Source organism: Hyperolius riggenbachi, chromosome 5, assembly GCF_040937935.1.
Source record: "Hyperolius riggenbachi isolate aHypRig1 chromosome 5, aHypRig1.pri, whole genome shotgun sequence".
Lineage (NCBI taxonomy): Eukaryota > Metazoa > Chordata > Amphibia > Anura > Hyperoliidae > Hyperolius > Hyperolius riggenbachi.
In genome coordinates, this window is record NC_090650.1 from 105,899,791 (window position 1) to 105,923,573 (window position 23,783).

Here is a 23,783-nt window from a genome sequence, read left to right on the forward strand (position 1 = left end):
GATAAGATTACCTGCAATCAAGCTAATCTAAATTGCCTGAAGCTTGCTTCTGTGCTCACTACAGAAGTTGGCTGTCAGCACCTATATCACTGGTTTCTGCAACAGCAGACTGCCCTGCATTATTGATTAATTACTCTGATCAGGATAATCAATAGTCTAGGGAAATCTGGTATTACAGCTGCCAGTGCAACTGGCTACTAATGACAGGCAACTTCTGAAGCACTAAACACATCCTGCCACCTCTCCCTGCTAATGACTCAGCTGCAGCACAGCAACCATTCTCTCTACTCACCCTGCTGCTCTGCACATTCACTCCCTGCAGGCTGTGTGTAGAGAGCGAGGAGACACATTGCCCATGGGACAGGAAGGGAGAGGGGTGCTACATCTAATGCAGGAAGTAGGACAGTCCCCAGCTATTTTCCCAAATGTTGCCCAAACTGTGATCACCTGCAGCATTGTGGTAGGTATGCCACTGTTGTTGTCCTAATGTCATAATGAGAGGTCTGACAGCCAAAAGGAATAACCAGAGATCAGTCAGGAGTGTAGTCAATATAGCTGTGGTCAAGACAGGCAGCAATCCAAATACGTAGTCAAAGGTGAAGAAAAAGGTTCGTAACACTAGACAAGACACAGAACATTTGTATTGCACTTTTCTCCTGGCAGACTCAAAACGCCAGAAGGCCTGTTAGGAAGTCTTGCCCAAGGTCTCCTTGCTGAATAGGTGCTGGCTTACTGGGCAGGAAGTCCCGAGATTACCACTACTCAGCCAGCAGAGCAGTCTGAATCACACCCATCAGTATAGCACTAGTAAATTAACTGCTATCATGAATGAGGTGCATTGGACATAGCAGACGATATTTGGGCAGGGACCAATCTTGTGGAACTACAAGTGCAAACAGCCATTGGCTACTTATGGGGCAGAGTGGTTGTTTGTTTGGTCACACACTACACTAATTACCAACTTCCCTCTGGCTGCCGGAACGGCGAAGGGAACATCGGCTCATGCTTGCGCGCATGACCAGTGGAGATGCTGCACCAGACCAAAGAGGAAGCTGACTGTTCAGGCCACTTCCTGTTGTTTGGATACTACCGAAGCCGTTAGAGGAATCCGGCCGAGACTGGGCACCGGCAGCTGTACAGGTTCTCAGTGACCTGCACAGCTGTTCACCACGCACTTATAGCTGTCAGCTGGCCAGCATCATTGTATAAATAATTTTCAGGGAATGTCTTTATAAAGAATAAACGCCTTGCTGAGAATCTCCCATCAGGAGATGGACTAATTCAAAACCTGTTGGTTCTGTCATGTTTTTTACTACCTACTGTAAGTGACAGCAACATAGGAGAAAAGTAATTTATGGCACATTTTACTCTGGAAGAAACAGACTTATTTGTAAATGTTTACATGTATTTGAAAATTTTACAATTTTTTACGATACTTTAACGCTTACATAAACCCAGGTTGACATAGAGAGTTTTTTTCACAGTCTCTGTGTTGTTCAGTGTACGCTGCTGGAGCTTGGAAACAGTTAACTGTATGTTAATGAGCGCGGGGGGGCTTGGGATGCACTCAGGGGGGCACAGCGTAGAGATGAAACTGGACAGAATCTAGAAGGAATACAGAATAAAGGGCTTTTTTTTTTCATTATTACAATACCTGTTGTAGAAATGTCTTGACACCCATTAAATAAAGTGGTTGCCCTCCACATCATTACAGACCTCATGTATCTTGTCACTGTTCAAACCACCCAACATACAAACCGTCCATCTTTTGGCCCTTTGCCTTTCTCATAAAAGGATTAGAATGTAAACTTTTCCATAAGGGGAATCATTTCATTCTTTATAGACATTTAGACACATTTATAGGTACGTAGCATTTAAGTGATCAGTGACCACAAGAATTCATACTTTACAGACACAAGCTTTTAGTACTGACGGCCTGAGTAATGGATTCATTGTTCCATCACTGGTCCAGCTGCTTCTTTTCAAAAGCCTTTGCATTGGGTAATAAACCATCATGTAGACAGAGAGTCATAAAATATGAATTCCAGAAGCACCTATAGCGAACATTTGCATGTGTATAAATCTGTGCTGCTATGACACACTTACAATAATATTTGAATCTCGGCTTGGGATAGCTCTCGCTGTGGAGCCAGAAGGGCAGACATTGTGCAGTTGTTTTTCTCTCTGTTTCTGTAAGAAACTTGAAGACTGACCAGAAACAACAGGTTTATTTACCACTAGGAGGTTGATGCAACATCAGGATTATGGGGGATTATGCTAGGATAAAAAGATTTGGATTATAAAATTGCCTTGGAACTGAGACTCTTTTCATTGGGCCCAGAACATGGCATTGCTGGGGGACTTGTGTATTAAGGCGTAACTGTCGGGCATAAAATCAAAAATCAATTGGTTGAAAAGAGAGTTAAAGACACTGGCACTAAATGCAGCAGGGACGGATACGACCACATCGAGATTACCTGCAGCGTGCTCCAATATTGATCCACAGTTCAGTCAAGTAGAGATGAAAGCAGGGTCTCTGATGAAGCAGAGCTAGTCCCTGCGAAACAGCTGTCAGACTTCGCTATCCCCCCACTGCTGTAACTTGCATGCGTCTACCCAGCCACAAATAAAGGGTATTTTAGCACCTGTGCCCATCTCTTTTCATCTCTACTTGACTGAAAAATCAAAAATCAATTCTTTATTTTTATATGGTAAACAAGTAATAAGGATGCTAACCAGGCAATCAAAAATTTAAAAGTCACTTTTATTTTTTTTCTCCATAAAACATCTTTCCCTAGTTTCCCTGGCTCTTATTTGGTACATCTGTCGCACAAAGGAAGCTGCAGGGCATGCTGGGTTGTCTCTTTTTGCTTCTTTAGTATCCCCTCAGACTTAAAGAGACTGAAGCCAGTATAAATTCTTCTTCTTAACTTGTATTGCTGTCAAGGACCCTCAGCCCTGTTAAACCGCCGCTATCCCGCGGCAAGACGAGAGGTCTATACCCCCCAAATCCCCTCTCCTTTGTCCGGGGAGCGCTTCCTGAATGAGGAAGAGCTAATGGCTGTAGCTCTGCCTCCCAGCGTGTCAATCTTAGCTGATCACCGCCTCTCCCTCTCAATCTGCCTTCACAGAGAGGGGCGGGGGAGAGGCGGAGATCCGCCGGCAGATTGACGCGCATGAAGGCAGAGCTGCAGCTCATAGCTCTGCCTCCATGAGCAGCAAAATCCACGACCAAGAAAGTTGTGGATTTTGCAGGGGGATTTGGGGGGTATAGACCCCTCGTTTTGCCGCGGGATAGCGACGGTTTAGCAAGGCTGAGGGTCCTTGACAGCAATACAAGTTAAAAAGAAGAATTTATACTGGCTGCAGAGTCTTTAACTAATGCAGCCTGATTGGCTGAAGCCTCTTTCCTTCCTGTTTTCCCCTCCCACACCGCTGTTCCTCTCTGATTGGCCAATATTTATCATGCTTCTCAAGCTACAGAATCACGCAATGACAATGCACTTTCTATTGTAGAGCTGGGTGGGAGTGTCTGAAGACTGTCTGTGTTTGCATTGGCCGCCCTCCTCCCAGAGTAAGGGAGGAAATGACATCAGTATTGGCTTCAGTCAGAGGGAATTAAGATGACAAATGCCTGAAACAGAATTCTCTTTATTTACTACATAAAATTCACTGAAATCAAAACGTGGACAGTGCAACACATACGTTATGTACATAGAGCAAATATTTATCTACTTGTATATGTGTTGGGGTTTGTTTGTTTTTAGATACTATAGCTGACAGCTCCTCTTTAAAGGAAATCAAAACTAGTGAAACAAAAGATCATACATATCAGTACTACACCAGTCAGGTAATTCAACATCAATAAAACTGCAACCATTATAAAAGTATAGTTTTGTGTACAGAAATCTGCAAGACCTCAATTCTTTGAATATGTGGTTAAAAAAATACTATTTATTAAAGGGACTCCGAGCAGTGCAGAAACTATGGAAAGATGCATATCATTTTAAAGCTCTCTTTCTCCTCTTTCCAATGATATATAAACCACCACCCTACGTCTTTTAGTTTTCGCTATTTTCGCGATTGAAATTGCCGCGGCTGCGATTTCGATCGCGAAAATAGAGAAAACTAAAAGGTGTAGGGCAACGATTTAGGTGTCGTCAGAAAGAGGAGAAAGAGAGCTTTAAAATGATATCCATCAAGCCACAGTTATATTGTATTACACAGGACGACACTTTCCCCAGTGTCAGCAGCTCCATTCTGCTGAATGCAGCTGCTGACTTTGACAAAAAGTCGCCCTGTGTAATACAATATAACTATGGAAAGATGGATATCATTTTAAAGCTCTCTTTCTCCTCTTTCTGACGACACCTAAATCGTTGCCCTACGCCTTTTAGTTTTCTCTATTTTCGCGATCTAAATCGCGGCCGCGGCAATTTCAATTGCGAAAATAGCGAAAACTAAAAGGCGTAGGGCGGTGGTTTATATATCATTGGAAAGAGGAGAAAGAGAGCTTTAAAATGATATGCATCTTTCCATAGTTTCTGCACTGCTCGGAGTCCCTTTAACATGTTTTCATTTATTTGGGTAAATAAATACAATATGGGATTTCCTTTGAGTGTCTTGTAAACATAGGTTAATTGTATTGCATCACAACAGTAAATGTACCTACTGGTGGCACGATTTTAGTGTCATATTGCGCGGAGAACCAATGGCTACCAATAGGTGTCTTCAGAACCGGGACACGGCCCTCCAGCACCCAAGGCTGAGACACCAAAGTGCGCCCCCAGCCGTCACACACTGATTGATATTAGACTAAGAGGCACCTCAGGGCCCCCAAGCCACCAACCCCCCCCCCCCCCCCCCACTGTAACATTCTTACCTTCCAGCGGTAAGTCCCGCGGTGTCTCAGGCGTGGTCCGGGCGAGCGGCGGGACTTCACAGCAGGCGTCCTCAGCTTCCCCAGCTTCCCTCCAGCGGTGAGTTCAGGCATGCGTGGGACCAAAACCGCGTGCGCGCGCACGCGCGACGGCTGACAAGCCTTATAGGCTGAGAAGGAGGATCCAGCTTACATCAGGAGTGATGTCACTAGGTGACATCACTAGGGGAGTGGTTCTGGGGGAATTAGGAGTTACAGTTGCTAACTGGCCTTGATACTAATCAATTCGCTGGTTCTTGGCCTAGCTAGCTACTTTGAGCTACATCAATATATTGTGTAGACGCACAATATATATGTACTTCAGTTAGTCAGTCGTTTGTTATTTTTGTATTGATTATTATTATTATTGTAATTTATTTGTAATATCCTCCTGATATTATTGAAGTAACATCACATTGTATATTTACCTGTGTACCGACCTCTTGCTTGTTTCCCGACCTTGCTCTAGTCTATTCCTTCTGTACCGCAGCCGTCTGATTTTCGTTAACGACTCGGCCTGTCCCTGACTCTGTTACTGCCTAATCCTTGCAATACGACTGACATCTGATACCCGTTACTGACCCTGCTTGTATTTTGACCACGACTTTGCCTTACGACTTTTTGTACCTCGATACCTATACTTGTGCACAAGTTCTGACCAGTCAAGACTGGGGGTCCCCAACCCCCAGTTCGCGGCCTACTGCCGGTCCATGTGGCGTTTGCAGCTGGGCCTTGGGTCTGTCCTCTTGTCTTTTCCCCTGCCTGCCTCCCCCTTGCAGCCGCCGCTACTGGCGGCTGCTTCTTCTCTTACAGTCTCCTCTCTTGCGTGCTATTTTGATTCACTGCAACGCGCCCCGCGGCTGCTGTGATAAGGCAGGAAGCAGGAGAGCGATTCCCCTGGTAATCGCCGCTACAGGAAGCCGCTCTCCTGCTTCCTGCCTCATCACAGCAGCCGCGGGGCGCGCTGCTGTGAATCAAAATAGCACATGCATGAGAGGAGAATATAAGAGAGGAAGCGGCCGCCAGCTAAGGTAACCGCAGCGGTGGCTGCGGGGGGGGGGGGGGGGGGGGGGCAGGGGGAGCGTATGCTGGGACACTATACTAGCTATTCTGGGGCACTATACTACCCATACTGGGGCACTATACTGGGGCACAATACTATCTATACTGGGGCACTATACTGACCATACTGGGGCACTATACTGGGGCACTATACTAGCTATACTGGGGCACTATACTACCCATACTGGGGCACTATACTGGGGCACTATACTACCCATACTGGGGCACTACACTGGGGCACTATACTAGCTATACTGGGCACTATACTACCCATGCTGAGGCACTATACTGGGGCACTATACTAGCTATACTGGGGCACTATACTACCCATACTGGGGCACTATACTACCCATACTGGGGCACTATACTAACCATACTGGGGCACTATACTAGCTATACTGGGGCGCTATACTAGCTATACTGGGGCACTATACTAGCTATACTGGGGCACTACCTACCCATACTGGGCACTATACTAGCTATACTGGGCACTATACTAGCTATACTGGGCACTATACTAGCTAAACTGGGCACTATACTAGCTATACTGGGCACTATACTAGGGCACTACCTACCCATATTGGGCACTATACTGGCTATACTGGGGCACTATACTAGCTATACTGGGGTAACTATACTAGCCATACTGGGGCAACTGAACTCCCTATCGCATGACACTGTCCACTACCCCCCGCCCCCCGTCCCCCGGTCCCCGGAGAAAAATTTGGTAGGAAAGCGGCCCCCGGGCCGGAAAAGGTTGGGGACCCCTGGTCTAGACTACGCATTATGGTTATTGTATATTTATCTGTAAGATATCTTGTTACGCACCAGCATGATACCAACACCTTAAAGTGGTTTTAAGCCCAGCATTTCGTCTTTGCTCTAAGAGATTATTTACAGCAAATTATATACTACCATCATTTTTTTACTAGAACAGCATTCAACTAGTTAAACACAGGACTTACAAGCTCCCTGCAGGGAAAGCTGGACGCATCCGAACTGGAGATAACATTATCTTGTGTTTACTTAATTGTATCAAGTGAGGAATATAAACATTTTCTGGCAATTCAGACACTCCAAAACACAGACAGATACTCAGAAAGCATTTCTGGGTACATTACAATATGAATACACCAGTTATGAATAAAATGCAATGTCAGCTCTCTAAACAAATAAATTGTACTGTGGGAACTTGTAATTTCTAAATGAATAATAATACTTATGCACAAAAGCAAATATGATAACTGTATGGGATATAAAAAGTAGGAAAACATGTTTTTATGTGAATATTATGTAAGACTTTTATACAGCTTTAATCTCTAGTTATCTGGCTTGCAGTCATTGCCATGCATCCCCTTTTCTTATTTCTCTCTGCTTCAAACACAATAGGGGAACGATAGCTGAGTGAGTTGTGCACCCCCTCCTACAGGCACGTGCACAGGGGGGTGCTCTGGGTGCCCAAGCACCCCCCTTTTTAAAATCTTCAAAAAAAGGCCCCTCTCGCGAACACAATAAGCTCCGCCCCCAACCGTGATAAGCCCTGCCCACCCACGGGAAGCTCCTCCCCCTGGGACACTTTCAAGTGAAGAGGCCCAGACAGAATTCCTAGTGTGGCATACTGACCTCTCCCTCCACCTAGTGTTATGATCATGTCTGCAGCGTTTATTGCTGGCTGCAGTGGTATTGTAACCCAAGCAGTTCTGATGTCATTACATACATTTTCTTGCATAGTTTGGTTTGCACTTAAACTAGTTACTGATTCCATCTGCAGTCGTTCTGAAGTTAATGACAGTTTAATATGCTTTTGTGTAAACAAACATTGTCTGCTGCAGTGGAGGGGCAGTCCCTTTCCTGCAGGCTGCATATCATTGTCTGCCTTTTCCTGCTGTCAGCCTGTGATTAGTTACCATTCACTTGTGTGGGAATCTGCAGGTCTGCTCCCATTGGATGACCTCAGTATAAAGAACTGCTTCCTGCAATGCCTGATGGGCTACCATAGTCTCAGATTCAGTCTGTTACTCTGCTCGTGCCCCACCGCGTTCCTAGTCCGTGTGGACTGCGCTGACTCCTGCGAAGGGGTCAGCGAGTCCTCCTAGTTCTGCTCTTGTTCTAGAAGTTGTTACTTGCTTGTCTTGTGTCATATATTGGTTCATCGCCAATATATACGCATACTTGCGCATTTTGTTATTTTCTTTGTATTCGTGTTACGTTGATACATCAGTGTCGCTGATATATACGTACACGAACTGTTTATTTCCTGTGTTCAGTCAGTCAGCCTTCCAGCACGCTTTGGTAGTTTGCGCGTATCCTGGTCCTGTTTGTGGATTGCGTTCATCTCTGCGAAGAGATAGCGAATCCTTCTGAGTCCTGTTCCCTGTATTACTCCAGTCTTAGTCAGAGTTCCTGCTTATGTCATATATCGGTTCATTGCCGATATATACATATGTTAGTCAGACGTTACAAATAGTTTCATTGATAGCTGTAATTGTAATACGTTAGGAAATCATACTTATTGTATATTTATCTGTGTTACGTTCATCTATCTTGATCCTGCTATTTCCTGACTATCCTGTCCTGTCTTTGTGAGGCACGCCATTGCTGCAAACGCATTGGCTACCTCATTCCAGTCTGTCTGGTTTTGGACGCTTGCTGACGCTAAGTAGCCGCTAGCTAGCAAGCGTTCATTCTGTCTACCTGTCCTGATCTCCTCAGTCCTGGTTTATGCGCTCAGCGCTACTTTGCGCTGAAACGTTATAACGAAAGCATTGTTTGTGGCTGTCAGATCTGCACCGGCTCTGTGCGCCACAATCTCCTATTGGAGTCAGTCCTCCCCTCCACTAAACTGGGGATATCCTGATCCCTTGTGCTGGTGTGTGTACCTCCTTCACGTCAGCTTATGTGTTGTATGCTGACTGTGGAGATTACACCTCCAAGCTCAACACCTAGGACCCATACTGACCTCTCCCTACCCAGTACCCACAGTGACATCTCCCTTCACCTAGCACCCACAGTGACCACTCCCTCCCCTAGCACCCACAGTGACCTCTCCATCCACCTAGCACCCACAGTGACCTTTCCCTCCATCTAGCACCCACAGTGACCCCTCCCTCCCCCAGCACCCACAGTTACCTCTCCCTCCCCAGCTTTAGCAGTGATCCTGCCTACCCCAGCACCCACACTGACCTATCCCTCCCCCAGCACCCACAGTGATTTTTACCTCCCCCAGTGGCTACCCTCCTGTCCCCTGCAGCACCCACAGGGACCTCCCATCCCAAAAGCAGCACCTACAGTGACCTCTCCCATTGCCAGCGCCCACAGTGGCCTCTTCCAGCATCCACTCCCTCCTCCAGTAACCACACTGACTTCTCCCAGCACCCACAGTGACCTACCCTTCCTCCAGCACCCATACTGATCTCTTCCTTCCACAGCACCCATAATGGCCTACCCTTCACCCAGCACCCACACTGACCTCTACCTCCCTTAGCAGCAACTATGCCATTCATAGCAGCACCCATAGTGACCTCCCACCCCCTGCTCCCATACTGACCTCTACCTCCCGAGACCCACAGTGATCTCCCCCAAAAGACCCACAGCCACCTTTCTTTCCTCCAGCACCCATACTGACCTCTACATTCCACAGCACCCACAGTTACTTCTCCCCACAGTGACCTACCCTTCCCCTATCAACCACACTGACCTCTACCTCCCCTAGCAGCAACTATGCTATTCATAGCAGTACCCACAGTGATCTCCCACCCCCTGCACCCACAGCAATCCCACCAATATTCAGCACCCACATTACACTCAACTAGTAACCCCCACTATAGCAAGCACCCAGTAGTTGCACCAAGCACCCAGTACTTGCACCAAGCACCCTGCATCCAATACTCACATCTGGCATCAATATGGCACTTAGTACTTGCATCAAACAGCCACATGACACCTAGTACCTGCACCCCTTCACCCTATAGCTGGCACCCAGTACATACACCCACATGGCACAGTACTTGCACCCAACCCCAACATGGCACTCACTACTGACACCTGCACACCGCCTTCACATGGCACCCACTATCTGCACTCACATAACTAGTACTAGCACCTAAAGTACCTGCACTCAGAACCCACATGACACACAATGCCCACCCATAGCTAGCATCCAGGGCAGGCATGGCACCAAGTATTCGCACCTATGTGTTACCCAGTACCTGCACCCAACACCCACATTTTTCATCTGCAGTAGTTCCAGTTGCACTAAGCCTCCACTTGGTGCCCGGCACCCACACCAAGCACTCACATATGACATCCAGTACTTGCACCCAGAACTCACTAGGGACTGAGTACCTGCAATCAACACCTACATGATGGTTGATACACACCCATACAGCCAGAATCCACATGACGCCCTGTGCCAGCACCCAGAACCCACATGGCACCCAGCATCTGCCTTTAGCACCCACATGACAACTAATACCCCACTAGCCAGCACCCATCACCCATATGTCACCATGTACTCACTCCCAGTACCCACTTGGCACTCAGTATTTGCACCTAAGACCCACATACCCCCATAATCAACACCCACATGGCACAGTACTCACACGTCACCAAGTTCCAAAGCCATTATAGTACCCATCCTTGGTCTGAACCCGTATGAGACTCAGTACTCTCCCATGGCACACATCCAGACCACACAGGGCAATCCCTACTCACATGAATCCCTGTACCAATTAGCAATCACATGGCACCCACTATTGTTTATCACCATCTGCTACTCATTCAGCACCCAATACTGCATAGCACCCACTGCAAATAAACACCCAATACAAACTGCACCTTGGTACCCAAAGCAGCTTGACACAGACTTTACTTTGGCATCTCGGCACCCACTGCAACTTACCACAAAGTGAACCTTTGCGTCTTACCATCTACAGCATCTGGGCACCCACTGCACCTTGGCACTTACTGCAGTTTTGCATCTACTAATGCTTAGCAACCACTGCATATTGGTAACCACTTCTTTGCCTGAAAAGAGGCTTGGGTGCTGATCAAGAGGGACAGAGGTCCCAGTAATGAAAGGTAAGTCTGTGCCTCCACTGTGGGCTCCACTGTGCCCACTCTAACCCACTAACAGTGGGTACCTATCACTGCTGATTTGAGGGTGGTAGCACTAAAAGAGTTGGTTGGAAGGAGACACAAAGTCTGCCTGATACTGCTATAAAGGTGTGTGTGTGTGTTTGTGTGTGTGTGTGTGTGTGGGGGGGGGGGTGTATGTGAGGGAAGGCATTGCCAGGCCCCTTTTTTAAATTTGAGCACCCCCCACTTAAAGACCCTCTGCACGGCCCTGCCCTCCTACACTGCGCCTTGAGGCTGGAGCCTCTCTCGGCCCGGCCCTGGGTGTCTTGCTGCCCTTCCTGGCTCCGATTATGCCTAGTTGCTGTTGATAATGATAAATAGATGACACTTGATATCTTTTATACTGCTTTGATATGAAAACAGTATTTTTGCTGCTTTTTGTAGCTATCCCATGCTATGTGTATCATGCAATAAACGTATCATGATAAACTAGACGACACCTGTGCCCTTTTAGAAGCGTATTTAAGTCAGTCAAATCCTTAGCTGCATACTGCTTTGATCGTATATTATATATGTGTACATGTATATTGTTTACTGGATTACCACCAAGGCTGGATTTATACTCTTTGTGTCCCTAGGTCAAGTATGTTGTTACTCCCCTTTCTTGTGCTGCAGCGCCCCTCTCATTCCATGAGCAGCCCCCTCTTCCATGCATGATATCCATGTACATCAGCCCCCTCTCTTATGAACAGCTCCCTTGAGCATCAGTTTCATTTTGCATGTGTTGCTGCCAGTTGTCAGCCATCATATGTAGCAGCCTCTCATGCTCAAGTGCCCCCTTGTGCTGCAGCTGCCCAAGGCCCAGGCTTTTGTGGCCTTTCCAGAAATCCGGCCCTGCTTACCACCTTTTTATTTGTGGCCTTCATACTTGAACCCGACCAGACCTGTAAGAGTTTCTACATGTCACCTGACCTTATCTTCCTACATGTCTTCTTACCTTATCTTTCAAAAATTCATAGTAGAATGCTAATAAAACATTACATATGAAAATAAATGTGTTTTATACATAACACCAGAAAGATTTGTTCAGTTTTTTTTTTATTGGGGGGTAATGACAGAGTAAAAACAGAAAATCAAAATTCTGTAGCATTGTACACCACGCAGTGATCTGCAAACTTGGCTTTCCAGCTGTTAAGGAACTACAGGTCCCACAATGCATTGCAGGAGTCTGACAGCCACAGTCATGATTTATAAAGGCAAATGCATTGTGGGACTTGTAGTTCCTTAAAGGGGAACTGAAGAGAGAGGTATATGGAGGCTGCCATATTTATTTCTTTTTAATCAATACCAGTTGCCTGGCAGCCTCTGCCTCTAATACTATTAGCCATAGCCCCTGAACAAGCATGCAGCAGATCAGGTGTTTCAGACTTTAAAGTCAGATCTGACAAGACTAGCTGCATGCTTGTTTCTGGTTTCATTCAGATACTACTGCAGAGAAATAGACCAGCAGGGCTGCCAGGCAACTGGTATTGATTAAAAGGAAATAAATATGGCAACCTCCATATACCTCCCTCTTCAGTTCCCCTTTAACAGCTGGAGAGTCAAGTTGAGTTCACTGCATAGGGCGAAAACTGTATGGAGAAGTGTACAAGAAGAGGACTTCTGTGCAAGCTCAACACTAATGCACCTCTGAGGTTGTAATTTGAAAAATAAACCATAGAGATATGAAGAAATAGAAGAGCCATGTATATGTCTAGCCAATAATAGTAAGAATTACATCTTTGTTAACAACGCTAATAAAACATTACATAAAAGCACACATCAAGCCAATATGAGGCCCCATGTGCTGCATATAAAGTCAAACAAGTCAGTGATGCATATAAACAATGGGAGTACTGTACAGTCTCCTGCAGTTGCACATGAGGTGGTACAATATCTGTGGTGCTTCCTAACACAGGTATAGCTGTCCTATAACACTATATCCCAGTAACACAGCGTCACAGGCTGTGGAAATAGATAAAGTACTATCTCCCAAGAGTGGTAATAGTGACTACAAGGAGCTCCATGTTACATCACCTTGCAAGAAGTCTGTATGGTCTAGATATATAATGTAATCCTAGAGGGCATTCCAAATCGCTGCAAGCAGAGCTATCACACAATATACAGAAGTATAATAGTCTGGAAATACACCATTGTGGTACAGGCAATCTGGAAATACAGCATTGTGGTACAGGCAATCTGGAAATACAGCATTGTGGTACAGGCAATCTGGAAATACAGCATTGTGATTCAGGCAATCTGGATATACAGTATTGTGGTACAGGCAATCTGGAAATACAGCATTGTGGTACAGGCAATCTGGAAATACAGCATTGTGCTACAGGCAATCTGGAAATACAGCATTGTGCTACAGGCAATCTGGAAATACAGCATTGTGGTACAGGCAATCTGGAAATACAGCATTGTGGTACAGGCAATCTGGAAATACAGCATTGTGGTACAGGCAATCTGACAACTAGAGATGGCCCGAATGGTTCGCCGGTGAACGGTTCCTGGTGAACTTCGGTGGTTCTTTTCCGGAAGTTCGATTCGCCCCTATAGTGCATCATTAGGGTCAACTTTGACCCTCTACATCACAGTCAGCAGGCACATTGTAGCCAATCAGACTACACTCCCTCCTGGAGCCCCACCCTTATAAAAGGCAGGCAGTGTCAGGCATTGGACTCACTCGTGTGCCTTCAGTAATTAGAGAAGGGTGAGCTGCTGTGCAGAGACCAATAGGGAAAGATTAATTAGGCACTCGTAGGCTTCTTAGCTTGCTCCTTGCTTATTCTTATTGCTAAAAAAGCACCCCTCAACAGCTCTTTTGAGAGCTAATCTTGTTTTGTTTTTTTTGTTTTTTTTGCGTGTGGCCCACTTGCATTATATACAGCCCTGTCAGTCGTCGCAGCTGGCCTTTGCCCCCTTGGTGGTATAATTACTACTGTGCCAGGTGCACATTATAATACCCATCACTGCATATACCTACCTGTTGTTCACAGTGCACCCACGTACCTATGTGAGCGCATTCAGTGTCACTGTGCCTGTCTGGTACCTGTCTGTGCGTGACAGGTGCACATTGTAATACCCATCACTGCATATACCTCACTGTTGTTCTCAGTGCACCCACCTACCTACGTGAGCGCACACAGTGTGATATTTAATACCACCAGTCACTGTACCTGTTCACGGTACGTGTGTGTGACAGGTGCACATTTGTAATACCCATCACTGCATATACCTACCTGTTGTGTTCAGTGCACCCACCTACCTACGTGAGTGCACGCAGTGTGATATACCACTCCGTGCATACCTGTTAACTGCACCTGTGTGACTGCACATTGTATTAGTCAAGTCAGTGCATACGTTTCACTTCATCCCCCCCCGATATGGACAAAATGGACAAAACAGGTAGAGGCAGAGGTAGAGGCAGACCCAGAGGAAGGCCACCCGGCAGGTCTGTGCAAGGTCGTGATGTGATTTCGTGCGGCCCTGGACCAAAGTACAGTGCTCAGAAGAAGGCACGTCCCATCAACTCCCAAGATTGTCAGGACGTGGTTGACTATTTAACACAGAACACCTCATCTTCTGCAGCCACCAGCGCTACTACAAGCACCACATCCGCTGCATTTGACAGTTCACAGGAGTTATTTGGTGGGGAAATCACTGATGCACAGCCATTATTGTTACAACCAGATGAAGGCGCTAAGCAAGTTACACCACCTCATATGTCTGAGTTAGGCGACACTATGGACGTAACGTGTGAGGAGGAGGAGGATGAAGTACCTGCTGTTGGTGCAGTTTTGGAGGTATCTGAGGCAAGCGAAGCTGGGTAGGATGATTATTATGATGACGATGATACCGATGCCACGTGGGTTCCTAACAGAGGAGATGAACAGGGGGACAGTTCAGAGGGGGAGTCAGAGAGGAGTAGGAGGAGTCGAGTTCCTGAAAGAAGCAAGGGTAGCTCGTCATCAGAAACAGCTGGTGGCAGTGTCCGGCGCCATGTATCGCCACCTATGGACAGCCAGCCAGCATGCCCTTCAACGTCAGCTGCTGATGCCACCATAGTGTCATCGCCCCAGGGGGGCTCAGCGGTTTGGAAATTTTTAATGTGTCTGCCGTAGATCAGAGCAATGCCATCTGTTCTCTCTGCCTCCAAAAATGGAGCCATGGAAAGGCCAACACCCATGTAGGGACAACTGCCTTACGAAGGCACATGCAGAAAAGGCACAAACTGCAATGGGAAGAGCACCTGAGCAAAAGCAGCACACAAAAGAAAAGCCACCCTCCTTCTCCTCTTCCTCCTTCAGGTGCAGCATCTTCAGCCGCTTTCTCCCTTGCACCTTCACAGCCACCCTCCTCCACTCCGCCTCTGACCTTGAGCGGTTCCAGCTCCTCTGCCCACAGCAGCCAGGTGTCTGTGAAGGAAATCTTTGAACGGAAGAAGCCAATTTATTCCAGTCACCCCCTTGCCCAGCGTCTGACAGCTGGCTTGGCGGAACTGTTAGCTCGCCAGCTGTTACCATTCCAGCTGGTGGACTCTGAGGCCTTCCGTAAATTTGTGGCCATTGGGACACCGCAGTAGAAGATAACAGGCCGCAATTATTTCTCTAAAAAGGCGATACCCAAACTGTACCGTGAAGTTGAGAGGCAAGTGGTGTCATCTCTGGCACACAGCGTTGGGTCAAGGGTCCACCTGACCATGGATGCCTGGTCTGCCAAGCATGGTCAGGGCAGGTACACAGGGACGGATCTATGGGGGGGGGGGCAGGCGGGTATCTTGCCCCAGGTGCAGTTTGTTGAATTCTTAAAAAGGCGGCAAAATTTGGATGGGGAATGGCAGTTTAGGCGCCAAAACCTGATCTTTAGGCGCCAAAACCTGACCTTTAGGTGCCAAAACTGGATGGGGAATGGCAGTTTAGGCGCCACAACCTGACCTTTAGGCGCCAAAACTGGATGGGGAATGGCAGTTTCGGCACCCAGGGCCGGCGCTACCATAGAGGCAAAGGAGGCAGCTGCCCCAGGGCCCCAGAGCTTGTAGGGGCCCCCAGTGGCTACAAGAAAAAAAAAATTCAAATCGACCTTATAGTTTTTGAGAAAATCGATTTTAAAGTTTCGAAGGAAAAAAAATACACATTTAAAAACCAGCCGACTTTAATGGTTAATAGCAAATCCACCTTAAATTCTAGAAACCCTAAATTTGCAGGATATGTTAAGGAGATCATTGGGAATACGAGGAAAAAACAATTTTTCAAAAAGACCTTATAGTTTTTGAGAAAATCGATTTTAAAGTTTCAAAGGAAAAAAAATACACATTTAAAAACCAGCCGACTTTAATGGTTAATAGCAAATCCACCTTAAATTCTAGAAACCTTAAATTTGCAGGATATGTTAAGGAGATCATTGGGAATAAGAGGAAAAAACAATTTTTCAAAAAGACCTTATAGTTTTTGAGAAAATCGATTTTAAAGTTTCGAAGGAAAAAAGTATACTTTTAAATGTGGTATATGTCACTTTTAGTAGCAAACCTAACGGTAGTGTAATTTTACATGTATCAAAAGAAAGAGCAATACATTTCCTGACGGGGTTTCCAGGGGGTCCATACGCAGCCGCAGCGCTTTGGCCAGGGATCACTATACAGCCGTAATATGGCTGTATGAGGATCCCTGGCATTTTATTCCTATTTTCCCAATTTTTTTTTATGTTTAGAGTGTGGGCATTTTTTTTTTTAATTATGTGGGGTCCCCCCTCCTGAAAGTTTTTAACCCCTTGTCCCCTATGCAGGCTGGGGTAGCCAGAATGTGGAGCTCTGAGCTCCGACCGATTGGGGCTTCAAACCCTGACTATACCAGATGCAAAGAGGTCCCTTAATGCCGATTTTTGTTCCGGGATATCTGTTGGGGGGCCCCCCAGGTTTATTTTGCCCTGGGGCCCCATTGTTGCTTAAACCGGCCCTGCCGTTATTCAGCGGAGAAACAAGTTGCCGGTGAGATGCCTGATTTGCGATAGCCCGACTCACTGGAATTCGACCCTCCTTATGTTCTCTCGCCTTCTAGATGTAACGATTGGTGTCAGCTAAACAGATTTTCTGATTATTGGTGATCTGCAGTATCACCAATAATACAGATGCTATACCTGATTATGTGGCGATTTGCAGAATTACCAATAATGCTGGTATAGCCAGACACAGGACTACCAATGTGAGATAGTGTTTGGTGCAACAGTAATGAGGAATAGGAAGTCTCCAGAGGAGCGGGTGATTCAGACAATACTGCAGGCAGTAAACACCTGAGGAGCAGGTGTTACAGACAGTGCTGCAAAGGATCTTCACCTGAGGGGCAGGTGATAAAGACTATACTGCAGCCAGTGGACACCTGAGGAGCAGGTGTTACAGACTGTGCTGTGAGCAATGACCACCTGAGGAGCAGGTGATTAAGACTACACTGCAGCCGAGGGACACCTGAGGAGCAGGTGTTACAGACAGTGCTGCAGTTGGGTTTCACCTGAGGAGCAGGTGAAATGCCACAGATCCCTCGCCAGTGGCTAGGCCCACTGGTGAGGCAAGAAAGGTCAGACAAGCAGAGTAGGCAACGTACGGACAGATAAGGTACAAAGACAGAAGACTGATTCAGTGTTAGGTTCAGGCAGGGTCGGCAACATGAATCAGATGAGCAGAGGTACAGAGTCAGTAAGCAGGAGAGTAGTCAATGGAAGCAGAAGGTCATAACAGATAATACAATGAATTAGTACTTTAAGCTATCAACAGAATCTGGCTAAGTGTGGATCCTCAGCTCCAGCTGGTTCTAGCACACTTTGGAATCTGACTAGGTCTGAGCGCTCACACGTTAGCATTCGCAACAGCAGACACGGAGCAACTGACAGACTACCACTATATATACATAGCAGCTCCGCAGCGCCGCCCCAGTCACTCAGCCAATCCAAGATAGCATTTGGAGTCAGCTGACCTGGCAGATCAGCTGACTCCCCTTCTATTCACATAAAGGTCCTGTCGCCTGGCGCGCGCGTAGCCCTCAATCTATGTGCAATAGAAGGACCAGGCAGAGCACCAGCATGTAACTGCACGGCCAAAGCCGCCGGCTGATACGCGGTGATAGCCGCCATGCCGCTTGTGTCCGCGGCGGCATCTCCGCTATCCATTACACTAGAACAGGAGAAAGCCGTCACCCAGTACCTCTACAACTACAGTAGAAGGACACACTCTGGGGAGATGGGGATATTCTGGCCCAACAACTGGACACTCATGCGAAATGCATGCAGGCTCATGCGGCCGTTTGAGGAGGTGACCAACCTGGTGAGTCGCAGTGAAGGCACCATCAGTGACTTGATCCCGTACACTTACTTCCTGGAGCATGCCGTGCGTAGAGTGGTGGATCAAGCTGTGGAGGAGCGTGAAGAGGAACAGTTATGGCAGGAACAGTTGTGGGAGCAATTTACATCAGAACCAGATGTTTCCTCAACACCTGCGGCAGCACAGAGGGGGGAGGAGGAGGAAGAGTTGTGTGTGGAAGAGGAGTCAGACTCGGATGATGAGGAAGGTGTTTCTTTGGAGGAGGAGGAGGAGGCAGCGGCAAAAGAACAACTGCAGCAGGCGTTGCAGGGAGCTTGTACTGCTCAACGTTCACGTGGTATTGTTCGTGGCTGGGGGGAGGAGGAGGACTTACCTGACGTCACTGAGGAAGAGCAAGAGGAGATGGATAGTACGTCTGGATCCAACTTTGTACAGATGGCATCTTTCATGCTGTCCAGCCTGTTGAGGGACCTCTGTATGTAAAAACTCAAGGGGAATGACAATTACTGGGTGGCCACGCTACTAGACCCTCGGTATAGGCACAAAGTGGCCATATCACCAGAAGGCAGAAAGGATGCAGCACTTGCAGAACAAGCTGGCAACTATGCTTTACAATGCGTTTAAGGGTGATGTCACAGCACAGCGCAATAAAGGTACCACTACCAGTAATCCTTCTCCCGTATCCACACAGGCAAGGACAGGACGCTCCAGCGATCTCATGGTGATGTCGGACATGCGGACATTCTTTAGTCCAACGCCTCGCCTTAGCCCTTCCGGATCCACCCTCCACCAGCCCCTGGACCGGCAGGTAGCCGACTACCTGGCTTTAAGTGTGGATGTAGACAATGTGAGCAGCGATGAACCCTTAGACTACTGGGTGCGCAGGCTTGACCTGTGGCCAGAGCTGTCCCAATTTGCCATCCAACTTCTGTCTTGCCCTGCCTCAAGCGTGCTGTCAGAAAGGACCTTCAGCGCAGCTGGAGGCATTGTCACTGAGAAGAGAAGTCGCCTAAGTCACAAAAGTGTTCAGTACCTCACCTTTATCAAAATGAATGAGGCATGGATCCCGGAGGGCTACTGCCCGCCCGAAGACTAAGTCAGTCCCCACACACAGCATCTCTGCCTGCACGCCGTGTGACTGCCTGCCCCAAGACTAAGTCGCTCCCCACACAGCACCTCTGCCGACAGGTCGCATGACTGCCTTCTCCGCCACCACCAACAGGGTCCAGGACTCCAGGTGGATTCCTGAATTTTTAAGGCCGCTGCTAGCAGCAGCCGCTATACTAATTTTCTGGTGCGTGTACATGCCTGCCTAATTTTTCTGGCTGCACTGCGGCTGCAACAACAAAACAAAAGGCATGTACATCAGGGAGTGCATAGACCTCTAAATCGCAGCAAATGGTTGCCTGCATCTTGGGGTGACTGTGCCCGCGATCCCATTCATTATAATGAATGGGATTGCAAGCACCCCCCCCCCAGGAAATCACGTGCAATGCAAAGCCTCGATGAGCACGCGGTTCAGCATAGCATAATGGAAATGAGCCCTTTGTAAGCATCACTGTTGATTGCTATCAGTAGGAATATGCTGTGCTGCGGCTGACTACCTGCTGCTGCTTCTCCCTACATATACTCATTCCAGTGTTTACATAGGCAAAGCAGCTAAACAAATGCTAAAGACATTTCTAGGCAGTGTAGCGTGCAAGACAAGTGGATTCAGCTAACTAGCCACAGATTTCCTCAGCCTCCTCATGCTACTGTCACTTGCACACGTAGCTGATTTCTGATTGATTTCAGTCCTTTCTGAATCTCATTCCCCTGCACACTTACAGGAAACAGATACTTCTCCTCCATGATGAATGTACGATCCAGGATCCAGCACGGGCGTTTCTAGCCTTTTTGTCACTCTAGGCAAGAAGTCCTGTGTCACCCTCAACCACATATTCGAGAATATAAACCATGTGCCATATAGCAGTGGCGTAGCTAGAGATCATGGGGCCCCATAGCAAAACTTTCATCATGGGGCCCCCAGATGTAGGTGCTCTTAAAGAAAACCTGAAGTGAAGATTAAAAGTCAAAATAAGCATACACAAGTCATACTTACCTTCCATGTAGTCTACTCCTCAGTGTCTTTCTCCTGTCCCGCGTCCTGTTTGTTCACTGTGATCAAGGGAATTTCCGTCCTCCATTTTGAAAATGGCCATTACCCATAACAGCTTTCTGGTCAGCACACAGTTAAACTGTAACATCGCCCACTTGAGCCATAGGGAAACATGGACATTACCTGGTACATCTGTTTTCTTCTCAGCTATAACTGACAGCAACTGATATTTTACTGACAGCAACTGATATATTTCAGATCTGACAAAGTATTGTCAGAACTGGAAGGGATTATTGTCAGAAGAAAATGGTGAGCTTCTGAGAGGAACTGATGGTAAGGTAACTATGTAATGTTCATTTGAAGTTACCTCATGTGTTTATTTTAAATATTTTTACTCAGTACAGGTTCTCTTTAAGCAGTGCCACCTGCCCCTATGTTATGGATATGAGTTAATTGGGCAATGCACATTCTCATGCAATCAACACTGCACATAGTCAATGGGCACTGAGACAAAGTCAGAGGGTGGAGGAACACGAGAAAGTTAATGGTGAATACATTAAGTACCACCTGGGCCTCCCTAGCAGCTGCTATGGCTGCTAGGGCTATTGCTATGCCCCTGCATATAGGTTGGATGCATTATACTGGGAGTACCTGCGATACAAACAACCCTATGATCCTGTCACATTTTGTTGCACACCCCCGTCGTGCAGTACCTCAGCTAAGTGTGTAAATACAGGATTTAGCGCAGCAGAAGTTGTGCTCTCACCCCTCCCGTGAAGTCCAGAGCTGTGCTTCCACCTGTCTACTCACCACTCCTCGCCTTAGTGCCCAGCATCTCCTACTGCATGTAGCGTTATTACACGCTGCATGAGGACAGTGAGGTTCCAGCACTAGAGGGAGCAGAAAACAGACAGGATGGTCGCACAGGCACAACACTGGACTCCAGAGGGCACTTCAGCTTCTGCTGCACTATACTCTGCCTTTACACACTGGGCTGGGGGAGCACGGGAGGGGGACGGGAATAAGTAGCGGGACAAGGGGACAGAGGGAGTCACAAAGGGGGACAGAAGGAGGCACAGTGGAACAGAGGGAGGCACAGAGGGACACACATGGAGCCGGATCATCCACAAAGCAACTTAGGCAGGTGCCTAGAGCCTGGAGAGAGACTAGGGCCCAGTTTATGTTAGCCCCCAATAAATCTTGCCAAAAAGCTAGGTGGCCATCAGGGGTGGGCCCAAAGTCGTTGCTTGCCTAGGGCACCATTTCACCTTAATCCATCTCTGGATGCACAGGGAGATTGAAGGTAGCACAAGGAGATAGAATGAGGCTCAAAAGAAGCAGAAGTAGGCACAGGGGGACACACAGGGGGGCAGAGGTGGCACTGGGAACTGAAGGAAGTACAAGGGGACAGAAGGAGGCACAATGGAGGACAGAAGGAGGCACAAAGGGGGACAGAAGGAGGCACAAACACCCATTAGGGCGTGGCTTCATCTGGGGTGTGTGGCTTAGTCCGGGGGCAGGGCTTAATCGGGCATGGCTCCTCCAGGACCAATGGCACTCCAGACAGTGGCCTGAAATGCCTATGCCTAAATACTCCCCTGACAACAAGCTCACTGGCGCACGGAAGGGGGTGTTCCGGGTGTCTGGAACCTCCCCCTGGGCCGAGACCGTCGGTATAAATGTATACAATTGTCCCCGCGATGCTGCTGCACATAGGCTCTTCACTACAGAGAGCCACAATACTCCGGACGGCTGAGTAAGAGTCCTCCTCTGTCCCTCCCTTCCTCCCTCAGCTCTCTCTCCAATCAGTGGCAGCATTTTGAAACTGGCACCTCTCTTCAGCCTATAGAGAGACAGCCGAGCCAGCCCACCCCCACACGCCTGTCAGCGCGCACATGGAGCCGAGCCAGGAGGAAGACTGCACTGTCTGCAGGAGGAGCGGCTGCCGCTGGGTCACCCGATGTACCTCTTTCCCCCAGGGAGGCAGCCAGCTACTCTCCACATCCAGCCCTGCCATGTCACCACACAGACACCAGGGAGAGAGCACTGCAGCAGCGACAGTCACACAGTCAGCTGAGCTAGCCAGGTAATCAAACTGTGTGTGGCTCAGTCAGACTCCCGCACTCACCAGCCCTCCCTTGCCGCCTCTCAGCCACACAAGCTCCTCTGGCTGTCACTCGCTGCTCCTATATGTTTATAGGAAGGGTCAAGAAGTCAGGACAGGGCAGATGAATCGCCAGGGAGGGGAATGTGTGTGGCTGGCTTTCTCATTCTTCGTTCTCCTCCCCAGGCAGCAGTAAACGGCATAATGTAACATGGGGAGGGGGACAAGAGGTGATTACTGATAAGCCATCACTGTGTGTAAGAGGTGAGAAGGGCAAGTGCTTTCCTTCTTAAATGTGTGACCTGAACAGGACAGAAGGAAAACAGATATGCACCCTCTATGTATTTAGAGTTTAGCCTGTCAAATCCCCCCTCATTTGTGTATTATTATTTAGCATTTATGTAGTGTGACATCTTCTGCAGTACTGTACAGAGTATATCCAGTGCTGGTCGTAATGGAGAAAGCTACGCTTACGGATCATTACGCGTAATTTTACGCTATTACGCATTACGAAATTACGTTTACGGCATAGACAGTCAATTTCGGTACATGTCTATAATTACGCATAGCACTTACGCAATTACGCGTAAGTATACCGTAATTCAGGTTATTACGTTATAGGTTTACGCGTAAAATCCTACTAGCAATTAATGCGTAAGGTCATGCTGCCAAGCGGAAAAGTTGACGCATGGATCAATGTTAGGTAGCCGCCGACTTTAAGGGTTAATAGCAAAGCCCCCTTAAGTGCTAAGAGCCTCAAATTTGGAGAATATATTAAGGAGATCAGAAGGAATAAGAGGAAAAAAAATTTTTCAAAAAGACCTTATAGTTTTTGAGAAAATCGATGTTAAAGTTTCAAAGGAAAAATATATACATTTAAAAACCCGCCGACTTTAACGGTTAATAGCAAAGCCTGCTTAAAATTTAGGAACACCAAATTCACAGGGTATATTAAGGGGATCAGTGGGAATAAGAGGAAACATTTTTTTTTCAAAAAGACCTTATAGTTTTTGAGAAAATCGATTTTTAAGTTTCAAGGGCGAAAATGTCTTTTAAATGCGGAAAATGTCAGTTTTTTTTGCACAGGTAACAATAGTGTTTTATTTTCATAGATTCCCCCAAGTGGGAAGAGTTTTACTTACTTCGTTCTGAGTGTGGGAAATATTAAAAAAAA